The sequence below is a fragment of the Giraffa tippelskirchi genome, chromosome 6 (assembly GCF_054371585.1).
Source record: "Giraffa tippelskirchi isolate mGirTip1 chromosome 6, T2T-mGirTip1v1.2.pri, whole genome shotgun sequence".
Lineage (NCBI taxonomy): Eukaryota > Metazoa > Chordata > Mammalia > Artiodactyla > Giraffidae > Giraffa > Giraffa tippelskirchi.
The window spans coordinates 25,074,747-25,095,378 of NC_137280.1; the positions used below are offsets into that span (position 1 = coordinate 25,074,747).

Below are 20,632 nucleotides of genomic sequence, written 5' to 3' on the forward strand. Positions count from 1 at the left end.
AACCCCGCGGCGTGGTCCTGAGGTGCCCTTGAGGACGGCCTCTCCTGGGGAAAATTTCCTCTCGCGACCGCAGCCTGCGTGAGGCAGCCAAGGAAACACCGCCCAAAATTCAGGGCCAAGACTTACCTGCAGCCTCTTCTCGACCTTGGGCGCCTCGTCTAAACAAGGTGCTAGTGTCCGAATTTCCTGACCCCGAGGATAAACGTGGTCAATGACTTTCTACCTCTCAGGAGATAATAGCGATTGAGCTTTAAAAACCAAGTAAAATACCCCAGGCTTCTTTAATAGCAAGTACAATAGAGATAAAATTCGCAATGATTTTAGGTAAGGCTGGAGGAAACGCCGGCACAGGGAAGAAAACCATTCCAATTCGTGGATCGGTCCAAATGCAAAACTAATCCATCAACCCCACTACCTGCTTTCCTGGGAAGGTAGGATTTGGCAGAGACTGGTGGGAAGGTACTCTTCCCTCCGACGTTCCGAGAACGTTCAGCTTTACTAAAGATCTTCACCATGGAACTGGTTACATCTTTCTGAGGCAGAGGCAGACGGGCCCCCAGGGTAAAGTGATTGGAGATAATACCTCTAGATGAATATCAAAGCACAAACCACTGAACTCACACTTCCCTGGACATGTTCAAGAATACAGTGTAATTATGGAAATTTGTAGAATTCATTTTAGAGGAAACCTCCTGGAGGTTTATAGAATCGTGGAGATGGAAAGGCCTTTAAAAGATTGCCTACTCCAGCCTTTGAGATGTCAATCATGCTTCCTCAGTTCTTGGGTTTAAAAAAAAAAAAAAAAACTTTCTCCCCTACCTACTTGTTTCTTCCTAGATTCTAGATTTGAATAGAGACCACTGTGGGCATCTGGGCAGGTGCGAAACTAAAGAAAATTCTTGTTTGGCTTCTCTAGACTTGAGAATAATGTTAAATAACCAGCTCACAAGTTGGGAGGTTTCAAATGATGCACAGAAGCCACATGGTCCTTTCAGGAGCCCAGAATTAAAGGAAAGCTAATTCAGTTAAAGTGATTGCAAAGAAATGCCAGCTTTTCTTTTATGGAGATAAACAGTAATTGTCTTGTACTAAGAATATTTGAAGTTCAGTTCTTCACTGCCTTAAATATACAGAGCTAGAACTTGATTATAATTTATTTATTCATTGAGCAGCATTTACTCAGTACCACATTACAGACTTAATTTGTTTTTCCTTTTCCTCTCTCCATTTCCTTAAGGCTTGTTTGTTCAAGTTTGATTAGATTGCTGTGTTAGTCGTCTAAGTTACCGGAATGGGGAGGAACTCACTTTAGCTGTGTATATACTATGTACCAGACACCAGTTTATGTCATCTAGTATAATTGCTACATTTTCCTTAAGAAGCTGTCACATCTTACTGATGAAGAAAAGAAAGTCCATGACTTGTTTACAATAACAACACTAGTAAATGGTGGAGTGAAGATTTGGACCCAAGTATTTCTGATTATTCTGTGTTCCTATTCACTGCTGGGACTTTCTGGAGGCAATGCCTTTATTCAAAGAAATAGTCAAATGGGAGAAATATTAGATGCTATGGCAAGGTAGACAGGAAGTGGATCTGCTCAACTTTTGTCACTCAACTCAAACATACCAGTAGCTTTGTCTTTTCTTGTAGAAAGCCTAATCAAAATCCTTGGGAAGATTGGAAACCTGTGTTAGATTCCCTCAAACCACATACATGATGATGAATATTTATTTAAAATATTTTGAAGAAAAATTATTTATTATAATTCCTAGGTCTACAGTGTGACTATAGAACGTTTAAAGTCTTAGCCAAGCCAGCAACTTTTATTCACAACAGATTAGTTTAGTGAGAGGAGATGCATGGTGAGTCTGAACAACTTGTATACCATCTCCGAGCCTGTAGTTCTTCATTGGTTAAACGTAAGCAGTAAGTGTGATGTTCCAGGAGTCTGAGGTGTCAAAGGAAATACTGGAAACAAAAGTGCTTTGAGAACTATGATTACATATAGTCTTATATATGACAGCAAGAAGGAGCTAAGTGGAAATCAATAGTGAATTGAGTGGAAGAGGAATAGTTTATAATTCATGTAATATTGAATCACAGTTATGAAGTTTTAGCATAAATGGAAAATGTGCAGGTTATCTAATATCCTTCATCTTATAAATGAAGAAACAAATGCCCAGGGGAAGTAAGTAGTCTACAATCACATCACATTCTTCAGAATACTGTTGAAAATTCTAAAATAAGAATCTGATACATAGGATGACACAGGATCAGTCATTAACTTTTCTTTGAGTATCTACTGTGTATCAGGCACTGTTTTAGGTGCTAGAAATGTAGTGGTGAACGAAATAGCTTTCATTTCTGCTGTGCAAAATCTGATATTCTAATGGGATCAGGGGCTTCCTGGGTAGCTCAGCTGGTAAAGAATCCGCCTGCGATGCAGGAGACCCTGGTTCAATTCCTGGGTCAGGAAGAGCCCCTGAAGAAGGGATAGGCTACCCACTCCAATATTCTTGGGCTTCCCTGGTGGCTCAGACTGTAAAGAATTCTCCTGCAATGAGGGAGACCTGGGTTCACTCCCTGGGTTGGGTAGATCCCCTGGAGGAGGGCATAGCAACCCACGCCAGTATTCTTGCTTGGAAAATCCCATGGATAGAGGAGCCTGGTGGGCTACAGTCCATGGAGTCCCAAAGAGTGGTACTGAGCGACTAAGCACAGCACAGCAATGGGGTCAGATAAAGAGATGTATAAACAAACAAGTCATTCAGGTACTAAGTGTTTTAGAGAAGTTAAAATAGGCAATGTGGTGATGATGCCAAGGTTTTTGGTCTGAATAACTCAGTGAATAGGGGTATAATTTTCTTTGATGGGTCAAGATATGATTGTGATGGTTGTGATGAGAATGGGGGAAATGATTAGTTCCTGTTTTGGTCATGTGAAATGTCAATAATCAGGCATCTAGATGGTGCTATGGAGTGAAAGTCTGAAGATTAGAGGTTGCAGGTAAACATTTGAGAGTTTTCATCATATAGACAGCTTCCAAGCCATGGAGTTTTGGGTTTTTTTTTAAAGTGGATAATTTGTTCTTAAATGTAAAAGGTTTTCTTTGGTCAGGTTGCTGTGTGAGGAGAGTGGTTCAAACATGTCTTAGTTTGTCCCCACAAACTAAAACCACCTGAAGATGCTCAGCCATAGGCCAGCAAACCATCACCATAGCAACAGTGTCTTGTCAGAGAGGATAGGGAATCTCTTCTAATTTTGAGGCTTCAGTCTTGTCTGCCAGTATACTATGAAGGTCCTCATGACCACACTGTTATTCCTTTTGCTGTGTGCTGTGCTAAGTCACTTTTAATCATGTCCGACTCTTTGTGACCCCATGGACTGTAACCTAGCAGGCTCCTCTGTCCATGGGATTCTCCATGCAAGAATACTGGAGTGGGTTGTCATGCCCCACTCCAGGGGATCTTCCCAACCCAGGGAGTCAACTCAAGTCTCCCTCATTGCAGGTGGATTCTTTACCACCTGAGCCACCAGGGAAGGCCAAGAATACTGGAGTGGGTAGCCTATCCCTTCTCCAGGGGATCTTCCCAACCCAGGGATAGAACCCACATCTCTTACATCTCCTGCATTGGCAGGCGTGTTCTTTACCACTAGTGCCACCTGAAAGTGAAAGTGAAAGTCACTCAGTCGTGTCCAGCTCTATGCGACCCCAGGGACTTATACAGTTCTTGAAATTCTCTAGGCCAGATACTGGAGTGGGTAGCATTTACCTTCTCCAAGGGATCTTCCCAACCCAGGGATTGAACATTATTGCTTTTATTAAGGCCCAAATGTGTGCCTCAAATCCATTCAATAATCTTTGCAGTGAGAAGGGCCTAGTGACCTGTTTGCAGAAGTGGGTTTTCATTAATGCGTGATGTGTCCAAATACCCACAACTTCCCAGTTGAACTTAGATTACAGTGGCTTCGTAATTCTATATTTTAGTTGTGTAAAGCCATCATTCAGTTCAGATTTTCTTATCAAAATTATCCTGAGAGCCTATTTTTGTGTTTTAGAAAATTTATTTTTTATTGCTTTCACAATAATCTTTATTTAGTACTCTGGGAGCAATTACTATATCTTTCCCAAAGGAATTTGTTCTTAGATAAAAAATTCTTTTAATTTAGAGGAAGAAATAGTGAGACCAGTGATTACTTACTTCAGGTACTCAAAGTGAAGTCTGTATGTGCCCTAAAAGGCCCTCTTAATGCCCCCAAATACCCAGGTTTCACAATGTTTTAATGTTCTACCTTTGGAGAATAATTTGTTAGTCCAATGCTGGATTTTCCTTGTAATTCTATTTTATTCTTTACAGTAAAATTATACAAGCATATTATAGAAAATTAAAAAATACAGAGAAGCACCAAGGAGGAAAAAAAAATCATTTGTAATCTCTCACTCAAAGATAAATAACATATTTGTCTTATGTAACTACTAATAAAACTACTGAATATACTGTCTTCTTAAATAGTACCTTTTTCTAATCACAAATATATTACAGAAAATTTAGAAAATACATACATAAAAAAAAAAAAACCAGAAAAATAAAAATTACTTGTATCCCATTCTCTGAGGTGACTATTATTAAAAACTTTACTGCATTTTTAATGAATGTCTGTATTATATATGTTTACATCTGTATGTTATATGGTTTGTGGCTTTTTTTGTTTTGTTTGTTTCTGGCCTTGTCATGAGACATGTGGGATCTTAGTTCTCCGATGAGATAAAGGATCGGACTCAACGTCCCCTGCAGTGGGAAAGCAGAATCTTAACCACAGGAAGCCACGGAAGTCCCTAATTAGGCATTTTTTGTTAAAGCTTTGCAACTTGATTTTCCACAGAACTTCATTTTGAAAGGTTACTGCTGTCAGCCATGTGTTACGCTGGAATTCGTGACCTCCGGGGGAGAGGATTTTGATCTGGGGTCAGAGATGAGGTTTCACTACTTGGAGCTTTTTGTGTAGAAAAGTTTTATTAAAGTATAACAGAGATAGGGAAAGCTTCTGACATCAGAAGGGGACAGAAAGAGTGCCCCCTTGCTAGTTTTTAGCGAGGCGTTTTATGTCTGTTAGCAAGCTGCTAATCAGATAAAAGGTACCTCAAGGCTAAGGGAGTTTCACCAGGCCCCTCTCCCACAATATGCATTTTTGAGATACAATGGCCCAATGTGTGTCATCCCCGACCATAAAACAATTGACATGAATAATGGTTTGTTGAGCCATTATCAGCCCAAGGTTTGAGAAGAGAAAAAAAAGGCTAGTCTTAGGCAGAACCGGTTTAGTCAATAGAGACAGGAAAAAAATGTCTGCCACTTGCAGTTTATTTCCTCCTGCCACTTGGGAACCTCTGGCCTTTCTACATGTTACCTTCTCATTATATGATTTTATCTATTACTGATTATTCTGCTACACAATTATTTTAACAGCTTTGTGGCATTACATCATATGGCTGCGATATTCAGTTGTCTGCTAAGATATAAGTATTTATGTACAGTGCATGGTTTCATGCAAAGGACCCTTTTAATTTCACGTGAAATTAAAATGAATATCTTTAACAATTTTATGCAAAGTAAATCAATAAGATAAAGCTATCAAGGTCATTGTTAAAGGGAAAATAAGTAGGGAAATAGCAAGTTTTTAAGATACAGGTGTGAAAGGATTAGAGCAGTTCCCAAGATTGTTGATTATGCGTATGTGAGCATAAGAGTGTGATCAAGGCATTATATTTAAAGATTATTTGAAAAGTACTGAAAAATGTGAAAGTATTATGTATTTTGTACAGTATGGTTATACACGCATATTTATAGATACATATTAGAACAGACACAGGTATAGATATGGACCATCATCACCAAATGTTTAAGGTTTATAGAGTTCATATTTTCAGCGTACAGACTATTTCAAACTGGAACTGATCATAGAGGCCTGAATGGAAGAACACCCTAGGTATTTATTTTTTTGGAGACTAGCAGACTGGAAACCAGAAAGCCAGGGTCCTACATTTTATACAACAGTATGGTTCTTTGAGAGGGTTAATAATGCCTTTTTCATAGTGAAGTTCATGGAACAGTACCACTTGCCACAGAGATATTTTGGGACTGGCTAAAACTTTGGGTTTCTGGAGCCCATCCTAAATCAAACAACTCAAATTCTCAGGTGTACACACTGCCCAGGTGATGTGTATGGAAATCAAAGTAGAATTAGAATGACTGGGAATTAAGCAAATAAAAAAATGCCTTCGAGCATTAGGGATTTTTTTTTTCCTTATTTGTATCTCTGGCACCTAGAACAGTGCCCATGGGAGGTGACGTTTATGTGTTTATTACATTGAACATTTAAACAAACACTTGTATTAAGTTCTTGCCTTATACTATAACATGTTTCTCCAAACCATCTTGTAACAACTTTTCAAACAAATTCTCATAATCTCTGTGATCATGCCTTGCATACAGTAGGAACTTGATGAATGTTGATTACGTGAATGAGTAAAATAATGTGTAGTTACACCTAATCACTCTTCAGAACAGTGGTACCACCAATAACCTAGTATGGTGCCCTTTGTCCCTGAAAGTAACAAAACTGAGAGTCAAACCCCCTGCATTTAATATATGTCAACATTTCCACATGGCCATGAGTGAACCACTGCTTAGCCCTACTGACTTCCGCTTTGAAATCTATAAAGTAAAGGAAGTTGTAAGATTCAGTGCGATAATATCCATGAAGTTACTTTGGAATCAATTAAGTACTTGGCAAATGTAAATTCTTGTTCTTATCTTCTCCATCAAGGTTGTCCCCAAAGAGAACTTTTCCACCTGCCTCAGTTCTTGGGAGAGCAAGCCACTGCTCATTTCCCTGCGGCAAGCTTGAGCAAGATCGCATTTTAACAAATTTATGAATGTTTGAAATTCTTTTCTTTATAATTTTATTTATTTATTTTTTGGGTGTGCTGGGTCTTTATTGCTGTGCAAGATTTTCTCTGCTTGCAGTGAGTGGAGGCTACTCTCTAGCTGTGGTGCACAGGTTGCTTTATGGTGGCTTCTCTTGTGGAGCATGGGCTCTAGGACGCATGGGCTTCAGTGGTTGTGCCACATGGCTTCAGTAGCTGTGGCTCCCAGGCTCTAGAGCACAGGCTCAATTGTGGTGCCCGGGCTTAGTTACTCCGAGGCATGTGGGATCTTCCTGGACCAGGGATCCAACCTGTGTCTCCTACATTGGCAGGTGGGTTCTTTACCACTGAGACATCAGGGAAGCTCCTGTTTGAAATTCTTAAGGGACAGAGATTGCAAATAAGTTGACCCATGTTCACATTTCACCTCCGGTATCCAAGGTCAACATCACTAAAGGATTATTGTTCTCTAGTTCTTATGTGCTCAAAGGTCACCTTACAAGTTTCTCAGCACAGTGCCACAGCAGCCCTTCAGTAGAACTTATTTGCCCTCTCTGATGTAGGATAAATCAATATAAAAATTTGTATTATTAGATTTTAATATGAGCATATTTCTTAAAGACATGAGATTATCTTGTATAACAGAAGGATATAGATATACATACATTGTATATTGTGTGTATATAGTATATATATATAGATGTATGTATCATACGTGAGATAATACTGAGTATAATATAGGCGTGTGAGTGAGTGAGTGTGTGAGTGTGTGTGTGTGTGTGTGTGTGTGTGTGTGTAAAATAAAGAGAGACCAAGAGGCTATTAAGGTCATGTTTTTAGGTTAGACTTTGAAAAATCACAATGAAATCTTCTGAAAGGAATTGAAAGAAGAGTAAAAATTTTATGTAGGTCTCTCCAGTCTCAGCAAATGTTATAATTAAAGTTTCAAGTCTCAGTACCTAAATCAGAGTTTCTGTTTTATTGTTGGGGAGACCCTAACTGGAGTCTTACCTCTTTGGAACAGGATATGAGTCTGAAAGACTTGGATAATTGAGCTTTGTAGTGAGCTGGATGTAGTGATTAAATGAGATCTTAATTTAGTTCCCTTATGGTGGAAATACCAGCAGTCTTTTGGAATGCTGTCTCAACCATATCCCTTAGTATCTTACTTGAATATTTCATGTCCTAAATGATTTCTTCCCTTCAAAAAAAAAAAAAAAAAACTAGTCCACTATTAACTTGCTAACTAGTCTTAGATGTTAGATATGCAGAATCCCTGATCTCCCAAACTTCAGATAAGTGTTTCTCAAAGTGCTCCCATAGTGCACTTAATTTCCACTATTAAAATACTTATCACATTGTGCTATAATTGCCTGTGTCTCCAACTGAAGTACAGACTCCTGTGGGACAAGGCTGATTCAGTATAACATCTCTGTTGATTAAACGAGAGGTTATCAAACTTTTTCTACTTTGGATCAGATTGTAAAACGCTAGGATCTGAGGATCATACAGTTTCTGTTTCAACTGCTCAACTCACTGATGGAGTGTGAAAGTAGCTGATTGTGTATGACTGTGTTCATGAAAACAGGAGATGGGTTAAAATTTGCCCACTATTGTTTGGCATATGGTCAGTGCTCAACAGATTTTTATTAGTAGTAGTAGTGGTATATTAATTTGTTGAATTAATAAATGAAAATCTAATGAAATATGGTATCTGCTGTCATGGATCATACATTCTAGTGGAAACTAAAACAATTACAATATAGTATGAAAAGTCCTACATATTATGGAAGCCCAGAGATTTGGTATCCTATGAAACTGGAGGAGGGGTTTAGAAAAGTCTTCCTGAAAGAGATAGATATGAAATTCTATTTTGAAGGAAAAAAATAAAAGTAATATACAGAAGATGAGGGAGGGAAAGGGTGTTCTAGGCTAAAGGAATAGCATCCGTGCAGAGCCTGAGAGGCATGGCAATCTCTGACACATCTGGAGACCTGCAGGTAGTTCATTATGGGAATTTTACCTCTGGAAGATGGTGCTGCAATTTAGTTCCTCGACCTGTGCTCTAACCTCCTTGTCTTATTATTCCTTGGGACCAGCTCCATCCTTTTTTCTTTATTCTCTCTCCTGCTGGTTCTTTCATCTTAGTAGATTAACATACTCAAGGATTTTCTATATTTAAAACTACCATTTCCGTTTCTACTGTCACTGCTACCACAATCATCACTGTCTTAACTAAAACCACAATCCCCACGTCCATCATCACTTACACCACCACCACCATTGCCTCAGCATCTATCTTCACCACCACCTTTGCTGCCTCTGCCACCTACACCATTTTCATCATCTCTAAGACCACCACGACTGCTACCCTCTACCCTCTTCACATCTGCCATCTTCACCATCACCTCTGCTATCTCCTAATCACCTCTACTTACCATCACCACCTTTGCCATATCCACAGGGAAAGCTTCCTTTAGTCCTCTGTCCTTTTAAATCAGTCATGACATCTTTCTGTTTCATAGACAACCTTCTTTTTCATGATGAAATGTCATTTAAAAAAATTATTTACTAATCTATTTATATGTATTATTTTTGGCTGCACTAGGTCTTCACTGCTATGTGCGGGCTTTCTCTAGTTGTGGCGAGTAGGGGCTGCTCTTCATGGTGGTGCACGGGCATCTCATTGTGGGGGCTTCTCTTGTTGTGGAGCATGGGCTCTAGGTTTCAGGAATTGTGACTGGTGGGCCTTAGAGCACCAGCTCAGTAGTTGTGGCACACAGACTCAGCTGCTTCTCAGCACGGGAATCCTGCCAGACCAGGGATCGAACCCATGTCCCCCATGTTGGCAGGCAGACTCCCAACCCCTGGACCACCATGAAAGTCCCCACAGACAAACTTCTTGAAGGAAGAGTATGTACTTGCTTTTTCCTGTCTCTCTCATTTGCTGTTCAGTCAACTAGAATCTGATTTCTATTCTCATTGCTCCACTGAAATTATTTGAAATAAGGTTACTATTTACCATGATCATTATATTGCCACATTCAGTGGACCCTTTGACACTTAACATATTTGATCTCTCAGCACAGTGGCAGTTGATCCCATTTGGGTTTTGTAATACTAATATTTCTGGTTGCCTCCTAATTTTCCTCTCTTTTCAGTCTTCTCTGAGGCTCCTCGTCATCCCCGTCAGTTATCCCTTAATGTGGGAGTTTTCCTTGGATATCTGCTGATCTCACAATCTTTAATCAATCGTGTATGCAATCTCTCATACTCAGTTCCTACATCCAGTGAGTAAGAACAAGACAATTTGCCACAAGTGAGCAGGAAGACTTGGGAAAGAGGTGAATGTTTAGCATATGTGCTGGGAGAAATGAAAAAAAGAGTGGACTGAGAAATGCCAGTCAGGGCATGGAGCCCAGCCGAAACTGCAGATCTTAAATTTGTGGTGTCTTCAAACCATGCAGTTGTAGATATTTTTCCCCCCTAGCATCCTAAGAACAGGAAAAAAAAAATGATTAGGTGGATATGTGGCTTAAAAAGAGGGTGAAATTCCTAAATAATTTCCTTACAGTCTTTAACTAGGACTGTTCCCACAGCTGACATATCCTAGGATAGTTGAAAAAGTATGACTGTCAAAAAACACTGACCTCTGGAGAAGGAAATGGCAACCCACTCCAGTGTTCTTGCCTGGAAAAGTCCATGGACAGAGGAGCCTGGTGGGCTGCAGTCCATGGGGTTACATGACTGAGCACGCGTGCATGAGGGTGGAGGGAAATGGGTTGGTAGCGATAAACTGGTAGAACTAAAAAAACAAACAAACAAATAAAAAAAAACCACTGACCTCTAACCATTTTGTTGTTAAATCAACACATTCTTGCTTGATATAGTAACTCTTCATTCTCCCCATCCTTCATTTTCAAAGTTGTTGTAAAATCTACATTTATTTTTAAAAATTAATACGGAATAAAGTTAGATTTGTCTAGAGGTTTTAAGTGTGATATCTGTAGACGTTTTTAAGATGATTTTGTAACACCAATTCCAGTGACAAAATAAATTTGATGTATGCATTTGGAGCTGTATCTGACTCCCCCCAAAAGGGGCTCCTTTGTATTTTCAGAACTGGGTCTAAACTAGTTTATTTTTAACTAGAATTCCTATTTGACCACGCATGGATAATTGCATGGCTGAATTCATATACGTTATTTGGTTTCCCATTTCATTTTGTCTGCTGCAGATCCTTGGATATGATACTCAAAATGACAAAGTCAGAGAAAATTATATTTTGGAGAAAATCCAAGCATTTTAACATGGCCTTTCATTAGTGGTCCCCTGTGTATCTCTGTAGCCTCAACTTTGCGTTCCTCCTAACCTCACAGCATATGTTGCAGCCACATTGAATTACTTCCAAGTCCTCAAACATGCCGCACTGTCCTCGCCGTCTTGTTCTTGAACATGCTGTTCCTTCACAGTGGGTTATATTCTTTCCTAACTAATGCCTGTGATTCTTCAAAGCTTCACACTGAGAAGTCCTCCCTGACACTCTAATATTAACTGTGTCATAGGATATGTCACATAATTCCATCTTTGTTGCTCTTGCTAGATAGTAAGATCCTTGAATACTGTGTTTTTTAAAATTATATTTATTTATTTTTGGCTATGCTGGGTCTTCGTTGCTGCTTGTGGGCTACAGTCTAATTGAAGTGCTCCAGTTTCTCAGTGCAGTGGCTTCTCTTGTTGCAGAGCACAGGCTCCAGGGCACGTGGGCTTCAGTAGCTGCAGCACACAGGCTTAGTTGCTCCAGAGCATGTGGAATCTTCCCAGACCAGAAATCAAACCTGTGTCCCCTGCAGGCAGATTCTTAACTGCTGGACCACCAAAGAAGTCCCAAAAGCTCTGTTTTTGTCCTTATATACTTAATGCTTAGCACAAGACTTAACAATGGAAGACTTTCAATTATTGTTAGTTGGTTGAATGAATGAATGAAATTACTCTGTGTTCCATTTTTTGGGGGGGAGTGGGCTGAAAAACGAAAATTCAATGTTGCAGGAAAGGCAGATGCTTAGGGGGTGGATTCCAGCAGGGAGGCACCACCCTGTCCCTAGTCTTGAGCTAGCGATGCAGAAGCAAGGAGTGCAGGGCCCGGCACACAGGTGTGTACCCCAGACGGCTCAGATGCAGGTAGTCATACGTGTCACGGTGGCTGATGGTACCATTTGGGTGCACCAAGCCAGGATCTGCGTCCAGGAAGTGGGCCCGTGGGCGGCCAACCAGGGCTGCCCAGTATGGGCTCAATCACCTGTCGGTTTTTCTCTCGACGTGGGTTGGGGCGCTGGCCCCGAATAAGCAGGCCCAGCACCGTGAGCCCATGTCTGGGGCTGCCGCTGCGTTCACCGGTTGCACTATGGCCTTGATGCCGCCAGTCACCTGCTCTGCGGCGCGCCCGTGGTTGTTGGTACCCACCCAGACCACTACCGTACATAGGGGTGGAGGTGTTCCAGCTCCCGGTTCTCATTCTCCAGACGCCACAGCCCATGCTGCGTGCTGTCGCTGCCAATGCCAAAGGTAAGTGCGTTCAGAGGGGGAAAGAGCTCCTGCCAGATCTCCCCAATGGTCCGTGAGCTGGACCAAGGAGTCCCGGAAGAAGACTTCAGGTTCCTCATCTTTGCTATCGGCTACCATAGTGCGGCTTCCCTGATAGCTCAGTTGGTAAAAAAAATCCGCCTGCAATGCAGGAGACCCCAGTTCGATTCCTGGGTCGGGAAGATCTGCTGCAGAAGGGATAGGCTACCCACTCCAGTATCCTTGGGCTTCCTTTTTGGCTCAGCTGGTAAAGAATCCGCCCGCAATGCGGGAGACCTGGGTTCAATCTCTGGGTTGGGAAGATGCCCTGGAGAAGGGAAAGGCTACCCACTCCAGTATTCTGGCCTGGAGAATTCCATGGCCTGGAGAAGTCCACGGGGTCGCAAAGAGTCGGACACGATTGAGCAACTTTCACTTTCACGATGGTGCAGGGACATCTGGCACCCGGAGCCCTGCACATTGTGCACCTGGCGTGGGCTTGCTGGCTGGGTTTCTTTCTCCACTAGTCTTGGGGCCTGGAGAAGGCAATGGCATTCCATTCGAGTACTCTTGCCTGGAAAATCCCATGGACGGAGGAGCCTGGTAGGCTGCAGTCCAGGGGGTCGCGAAGAGTCGGACACGACTGAGCGACTTCACTTTCACTTTTCACTTTCATGCATTGGAGAAGGAAATGGCAACCCCCTCCAGGGTTCTTGCCTGGAGAATCCCAGGGACGGCGGGGCCTGGTGGGCTCCTGTCTATGGGGTCGCACAGTGTCGGACACGACTGAAGCAACTTGGCAGAAGCAGCAGCAGCAGCTTGGGGCCTCAGCTCCTTCATTTAGGAGGGGAGGTGGGACTGGGAACCCTCGCTTCCCCCGCGGCGGCCGCACAGTGGGCTGTCTGGTGCTTCCTGCCCCAGACTGGTCACTTTTGGGCGGCGGCTGGTGCACCCTGAGGCAGCATGGGGGCCCATTTTTCTTTTTAAATCACATTACTCTGATATATTTTGTCATGTGTCATAGCTTCTTGAATGTAAATTTGTTTTAGTAGTATTGAATGCTCATAAAATCTCTCCATGTTTTTGCATCTTTGTAGATGTCTAGTGTTATTCATCAGAGATTTTGTGTTATTCCTGCTTGCATAAACTTTGCCTCCTCTATTTTCCTGCATTTACTTGCTTTCACCTTCAAGCCTAGATTGGTTCCTGCTGCAACAGGAAGAATATAGGAGGCTTCCTGCCAGCTCTCCTTTTTGCTCATACCTGGTATCTGTTCTGCTCATCTTACTTGTAAGTCATCTGGTTCCTGCTGACCTGCCCGGCTTTTAACCATCTACCTTGCCTTCCAGCCTTGGGAATCTTCAGTTCATCCATGCCTCCTTGTCTCTCACTCCCCTTCTCTTTGCTCTGATCCTACAGGCAGGCACTGATTTCTCCTTTTCTTCTTGGTTCCTGACTGACTGCAACATCTTGACCTCTGACTCATCTGTGTGTGTGAATTATGGACTAACCTGTACTGGTGCTGTCTCATCACCTCACCTGCTGTTTCATCATCCTCTGAACATGCCTTAGCTTTCCTGGTCTTACATGCATGTGTTATTATGTTAAGCTACAGGTCTGCCTCTGACATGGTATTTCTTTTGAACAAAAGTACTATTCATATTTCTTCACATTGTGATTATGGAAGCTGAAGTACAGAGACATGAACTCTAAGCCAACTGCTATGTTATTTATGGTAGATATACAAGACATATCACTAATGAATCTAAAGTGTGTTAGTCGCTCAGATGTGTCTGACTCTTTGCAACCCCATGGACCGCACCCTGCCAGGCTTCTCTGTCCGTGGGATTCTCCAGGTAAGAATACTGGAGTGGGTTGTCGTTTCCTTCTCCAGGGGATCTGGAAGTAGTGTTTAATTTCCCACATACTAATTAAGAATTCTTGTGACTATGACTGTGCATCTGTGGAATATCTGTAGGATCTAAAGTACATGCAGATGCTTAGGGCCCCCGCAGAATAACTGAATCAGAATCTTGAGATGGAATCTCAACAGATTATTTTCAGAAACATCATGAATCATTTTGATGGACAGCACGTGTTGAAATTGAACAGCATTGCTATACTGATGATTACCCTAAACATCATGTATTGGACATGACAATGAGCATCTCAAATGTTCGACGACTAACAAATGCCAATATTATTCATTGCTACCTGTTTGCATTTGGTTTCTCATTTAATTAACCTTCAAGTCAACATTATGAGCCAGGTGCTATTGTATAGAAGATGATTAAACATGAGAGGAACAAAGGTGCATAACTAATTGCAGAGTAAGAATTTAAATCCAAGTCTTCTTTATGCTTAAATACTGTGCTATATGGCATAATATAGCTCATTGACCAAATTTCCTTATAAATGGTACAATTATTATTTAATCCATAGCTTTATTACTAGAGTGAGTAAGTTCAAAAGAAATTCAATTACCTCATTACCTTGCTTAAGGATTTCTATAGTCTTCTCACAGCCAATCATAAAGAATAAACTTTCCTTATTGTGGTGTAAAATATCCTTCACTATCCATCTTCCAATTCCTCCTTCAATTCTGTCTTCACGATCTATCATTTCCTCTGTACCATGATCATGCTGAATTTCCCACTTTTTTGGTAACACACAAACTCTGAAACAATAAAATGTCTTTGTATTGGGATTTGAGGGTCATATGAAGAGCACATCAGTTTTCCAGATTTTGAAGCAATTGAGGAAGAGCTATAGGAAGCAGGGATCCATGGGATCAACTTTGTTATGAGCAAAGTGGAATTGGAAGAGGCACCTTGGGTCAGTATCCTCCTGAACTGAGCTTACCTGCCTGGTCACAGTTGAAGCAGCTGGATAGCTACAGTCCTCCCACCTGGGCTATTATTTTTACTATCAGGAGTCATCAAAAAATGTTTTTGAACTGTGACTGCCTTCAGAAAATATAAGATCCTAAGTGTGAATTTCAAAAAAAAACGAGCAAACCCATATAAGCAGCCCCCAAATTAAAAACCAAAATCTAACAGTGCAGAGACCTCTCTTATGCCCTCTCCCAGTCACTCTCTCCCCCAGGGCTAACCACTGTCTCGACTTCTGACACTCTAGATGTGTTTTGCTTATTTTTGATTTTCATAAAATTGAACCATGACAGAACATACTCTTTTTCTGTTCTACGTCTGCTCAACATTGTGAGATTTGTTCGTGTTTTTGGATGCAGTAATAGTTTTCTCATTCTCATTGTTATACAGTATCCCTGTAAATGAATATACTTCAGTTTATCCTTTTTTCTGCTGAGGGACTGAGTTATTTGCAGTTTTTGGCTATTACGAATAGTACATAATATTATTCCATGTGTTTCATGGTGAAAATATGTACTCATAGAGGAAGGTACATACTCACAGAAGAGGAATTGCTGTAGAATATAGATACAGTCAGCTCTATCTGATGCTGCCAAACTGTCTTCCAAAGAAGACTTACGTTTCCATCAACAGCAGATGAAAATTCGAGTTATTCTTCATTCTAGAATAGAACTTGATGTCTGGCTTATTCATTTTGGCCATTCTGGTGGGTATGAAGTGTTATTACAATGTGCTTTAAATTGCATTCCTGTGATGACTAATGAAGTGGCGAGCCTTTTTGTTGGCTATTTGGATATTCTCTTTTATGTCCATGGAGGATTTTGCAAATTTTCTAACTGTGCTTGTCTCATTTAAAAATTTCTGTAAGAATTCTTTGTATATTCTGGATATGGGTTCCTTGTCAGATATAGGTATTGAAAATATGCTGTGTGAATAATTTAAATCTGCAGTTCGTTGAGTGTAGACACCCTGCAATTACCAACTACTGGTGGTGTCACCCTGGTGGGCAGTTGAATCTCCTGAGTGGATTTAACAAAATACAACTCTAGAGACTTATTCCTGAAAAAATGAATCAGAATCCCAGAGGTGGGGACTGACTCTGCATACTCTTCACCATTGTATCCCAAGTGCCTCAATAACCACTCTTCTTAACTGAAATAGGTATTTAAAATTTAATCTTTAGTTCAAGATTCAATCTTTCACCAAACCATGTATATATATATCCAGTACAATTTAAATGCATTTTATCACATGATTAAAGTCAATTACCTAGTTTATAGGACTTGATAAACAAGGAAAAATAAGAATTTATTTTTACATGTTTACTTGGTATTCATGAAGATAATAAAATAAACTTTCTAATAGAATATTTAATAATATATAAAAATGAAAGTCGTTTAAAACTGCTTTTAACTTATTCCACGTTAAACAATGCCATGAATTAAAACATTTTTCAGGGGGAGTTATGTGATTTTATGGAATCCACCTGCTGATGCAGAAGACACAGAGTTGCAGGTTCGATCCCTGGATTGGGAAGATCCCCTGGAGAAGGAAATAGCAACCCACTCCAGTATTCTTCCTGGAAAATTCCATGGTCAGAAGAACCTGGGAGGCTGCAGTCCATGGGATCACAAAGAGTTGGACAGGACTGAGCACGTATGCAAAAAGAATGTGATTATATAGTTTAGCTGGGAAAGTTTATACCTCAAAATCAGCTGGGTTGTGTGGCTCTGGAGGGGGAAATGGGTAGAAATTAAAAGGCTGCAGGTTGTGGCTCATGATTAAGAAAATGGAGTGACAGCTGCCCAACACTGAAGACACCTTTCAGGAGGCTGTGAATGACACGTTATGAAGAGGAATCACATGGAGTTTGAATTTCCATTTGGATAGAAATAGCCACAGTGGGTCAGATTAGATGACCCGTAACAGTACCTTGCAGCTTTAAACTCTATGTATTTCTGCAATGTGACCCCTGATGTAGTGCAAACACAGTTCTTGTCCTAGAGGTGAAATCCTCCCAACCTCTATTGCTCTTGATATTCTTACCCCAATGCAGGGCATCAGCTTAGGGTTTTGAAAATCACCCTTTGAAAGAATTTTCGCCAAAAGGAGATTTTCCTGTCATTGATCTAGCAGAGAGGTTCTTATTGTCAGACTTTGTTCCTCTTTTTGGATTTATTCTTGCTCTATTTTTTTAGGGACCTCCCTGAGTTAGATCCAAGACGGTCTGTGAAATGGAAATGTAGCTGTGTGGAAAGCAAGATTGACAGTGAAAATTCTCAATCTGCCATTGACGAGGGATAATTTTTCAACATTGAATATAAAAAGCTCTGCCTAAGGGTTGCATTATAGCCAGTGGGGTGTCCTGTCAACAAATGTGCTGGGAAAGAGGTTTATACAACTCATTCTTTTCAGTAATTATTGCCTTAAGTGAGAGCATCCGAGCATGCTAAATGAGACTTAGTTCATTATTGTCAGATATTCGTATAATGGATTCAGCTAAAAGGATTTTAAACATTTGGGACAATTTGTCCCTCTGTTCTAGAAGCTGCACATGGCATGCATGGTATGAATTTGCCCCTTGAAATTGGCAAGAGGATGATGTAAGAACTTTGGACGTCTGGCTTTAGTTAGGAACATTTCCTGTCTTTCCTGCCACCCAACACTGCGTCGCTGGTGTAACGCAGGCCTGTAACAAACAAAAATATCCACAGGGTATATACTGACTCCAGGGTGCACTAAAATCCGGAGCTTAATTCTCAGGCTGAAAACCCACAATCACCAATATTTTCTGTTGGTTTCTTAACTTGTGTTTCCAAGTGCTCTAGAAGATTCATTAGGCAGCTTTTTAGTCTTATGTTAGAAAGTGTGCTGTGTTAATCCCCAGGACATGTCCTGAACTCCTCAACATACAGGGCCCACACTGAAGACTGTCAAAGTTTTGGTATGAAGAAACATGATGTTCAAATGAGTCTTTTCTTAGATCTCTAATACACAGGGTGTATAACCCACAACAGGGAAATCACACCAGGTCTGTCAACCAAAATTGTCCTAAATTTTCATATTTCAGTGGGGTTGACATGCAGTTAATGGAGTTAGAAGCCAATTGAAGATCTCTTGTAATATTGCCTTGGGAACATTTTGGGAGCTTTCTGAGAAAATATTATTTGATTATGGCTCAGATGGTAAAGAATCTGCCTGCAATGCAGGAGATTCAAATTCAATTCCTGGGTTGGGACGATCTCCCGGAGGAGGGAATGGCAACCCACTCCAGTATTCTTGCCTGGATAATTCTATGGACAGAGGAGCCTGGTGGGCTACAGTCCATGGGTTTGCAAAGAGTCAGACACGACTGAGCGACTAACATTTTCATTTTGATAAACAAATATCCAAGACCTGTGGTCTTTAAGCATGTATGGATCTCTGACTTACCCTCAGAGAAACTTTCTATGAGGATAGAACCTCCCTGGTGGGAATGTTCATTTTAGAGGTCCCCTTGGTTAAAGGGAAATCCTTGAGTCTATATAGCATTCTATTTCACAGCCATACCCAGATTCTGTTGTGGATGAACCACATTTTTTCCATCTTTTAAAAATATTGATTAGTTTTCACAGGTAATACAGGAGTATACTCCTGCAGGAATATTTCAAGCAAGGAAGAACTATAATCAGGATTATTAAGAGTTAGTCTGTTTTCACTCCTGCTTCTAATTCCACTCCAGCTGACCGTATCCTAAAAGTAGTAATTATTAATAGCAGAATATCATTTTCTGATCTTTTTAATGCATTTATATTTATATGTATGAACACATACAAATACATAGTTAAGCAAATAGTAAAGAAATCCTAGAGTACTTTTTTTTTATATTTGCTTTTTCATTTAAAAAATAAATTATGTTAAACCAGAAACCATTACTTTTGGGGATTGTTTACTGTTGTCCCTGTTTACAAACTCAGAACTGGAGTTTTCCAAAGGCGCCCCTCACAAGTGGGCTGTACTATTTCATTTACTGCTCCCACCTCCCGCCCCATTGTCCTTTCCATTGTCTCACAGTCCAGCTGCATCAAGAGGAAAAACACTTCATTCAGTGCAACAATTCAGAAAGCCTTGTCTGTGTTTTCGGATTAAACTATATGTAAGATTTTTGAACCAACAGAGGGAGAAAATGGAATGACCAACAAAGATTTCAAATTAAAGAGCTGAAGAGTGAACATAGATAGGTTGCTCAAGCAGCAGAGGAATATTTCTCACAGTCTCAGAGAGAGAAATGGGATAATTGCTAAGAAAAATGGGTCTGTCTGACTTATGTTATTTCCACCAAATTCTAGTAGCTTCCCTTATCCCTTCTTTTATGACCATTTGACATCTGAGCAGAAGGCAAGAGCTCTTCCTGCAAAAGTTGAGCCTGATTGCTTACAATTTCTGCCCCTAGGGGTTCCCACCCCTCCCTTGATTAGGAGAAATGGCCCCCTGCTCATCCTGTCAAGATGCCCAGGCCCCACAGTGAATAGGGGAGAAATCTCATTTTGGAGACAAGCATTCTCTGTGAACTCTATTAAGCAACAAAGCAGCCAGGCTTTCACAAGGTCATATTTCTAGGATATAATCACCAACTTCTTGGGTGCAATAGAAGGCCCCTGCCGGAGTCCACTCTTTCCATGTTCGTCAATGTGATTATTTCACGATAACAGCTTTCTCGAGGGAGTCTGAGATGCCTTCTGCACATTTTAATGAGCCTGTCATTCTGCCTCAATTCTTTCCCTTAGTCTTTATTTCTTCTCTGCCTCTTTTCTTTCATGTTGTTAGCAACATGTATTTAGAAGGCCGAGAGGGCACAGGGATTTTTAAATGTCATCCATCATGGATGGAAATCTATTGTCTTCCCTTCTGGAAATGTAGCAACATTCCATTGTCTTGGCTTAACAGGGTTAAAGATGCTCTATATCTGTGTTCTGAGAAAAAAAAAAAAAACTGTATAATTGAGCATGAAATTTCAGTATGCTCTTAGATAAAGAATAATCTTAGTTTTCAGGAAGCATTGAAACACATTAAGTACAGTTATAATTAAGAGCATCACAACAAATAACCCTGGTAGTAAAAGATTTCAGAGTCCTATCCAATGACCCAGCAAATTTAAGATTCTGTGGTTATGATTTTGCTGTAATTCACTAAAAGAGATTATATATAAACCCAGTGGTTCTAAGGCTAACATTTTCATTTGGAAGTGTTACTTAATTTAACAACAAAT

At 40.6% G+C, this 20,632-nt stretch overlaps 1 pseudogene; it reads right to left on the reverse strand.

Moving 5' to 3' along the window:
- Positions 1-11,993: 11,993 nt before the first annotated feature.
- On the reverse strand, positions 11,994-13,048 carry LOC145510761 (platelet-activating factor acetylhydrolase IB subunit alpha1 pseudogene; annotated as a pseudogene).
- Between the last annotated feature and the right edge of the window lie 7,584 nt (positions 13,049-20,632).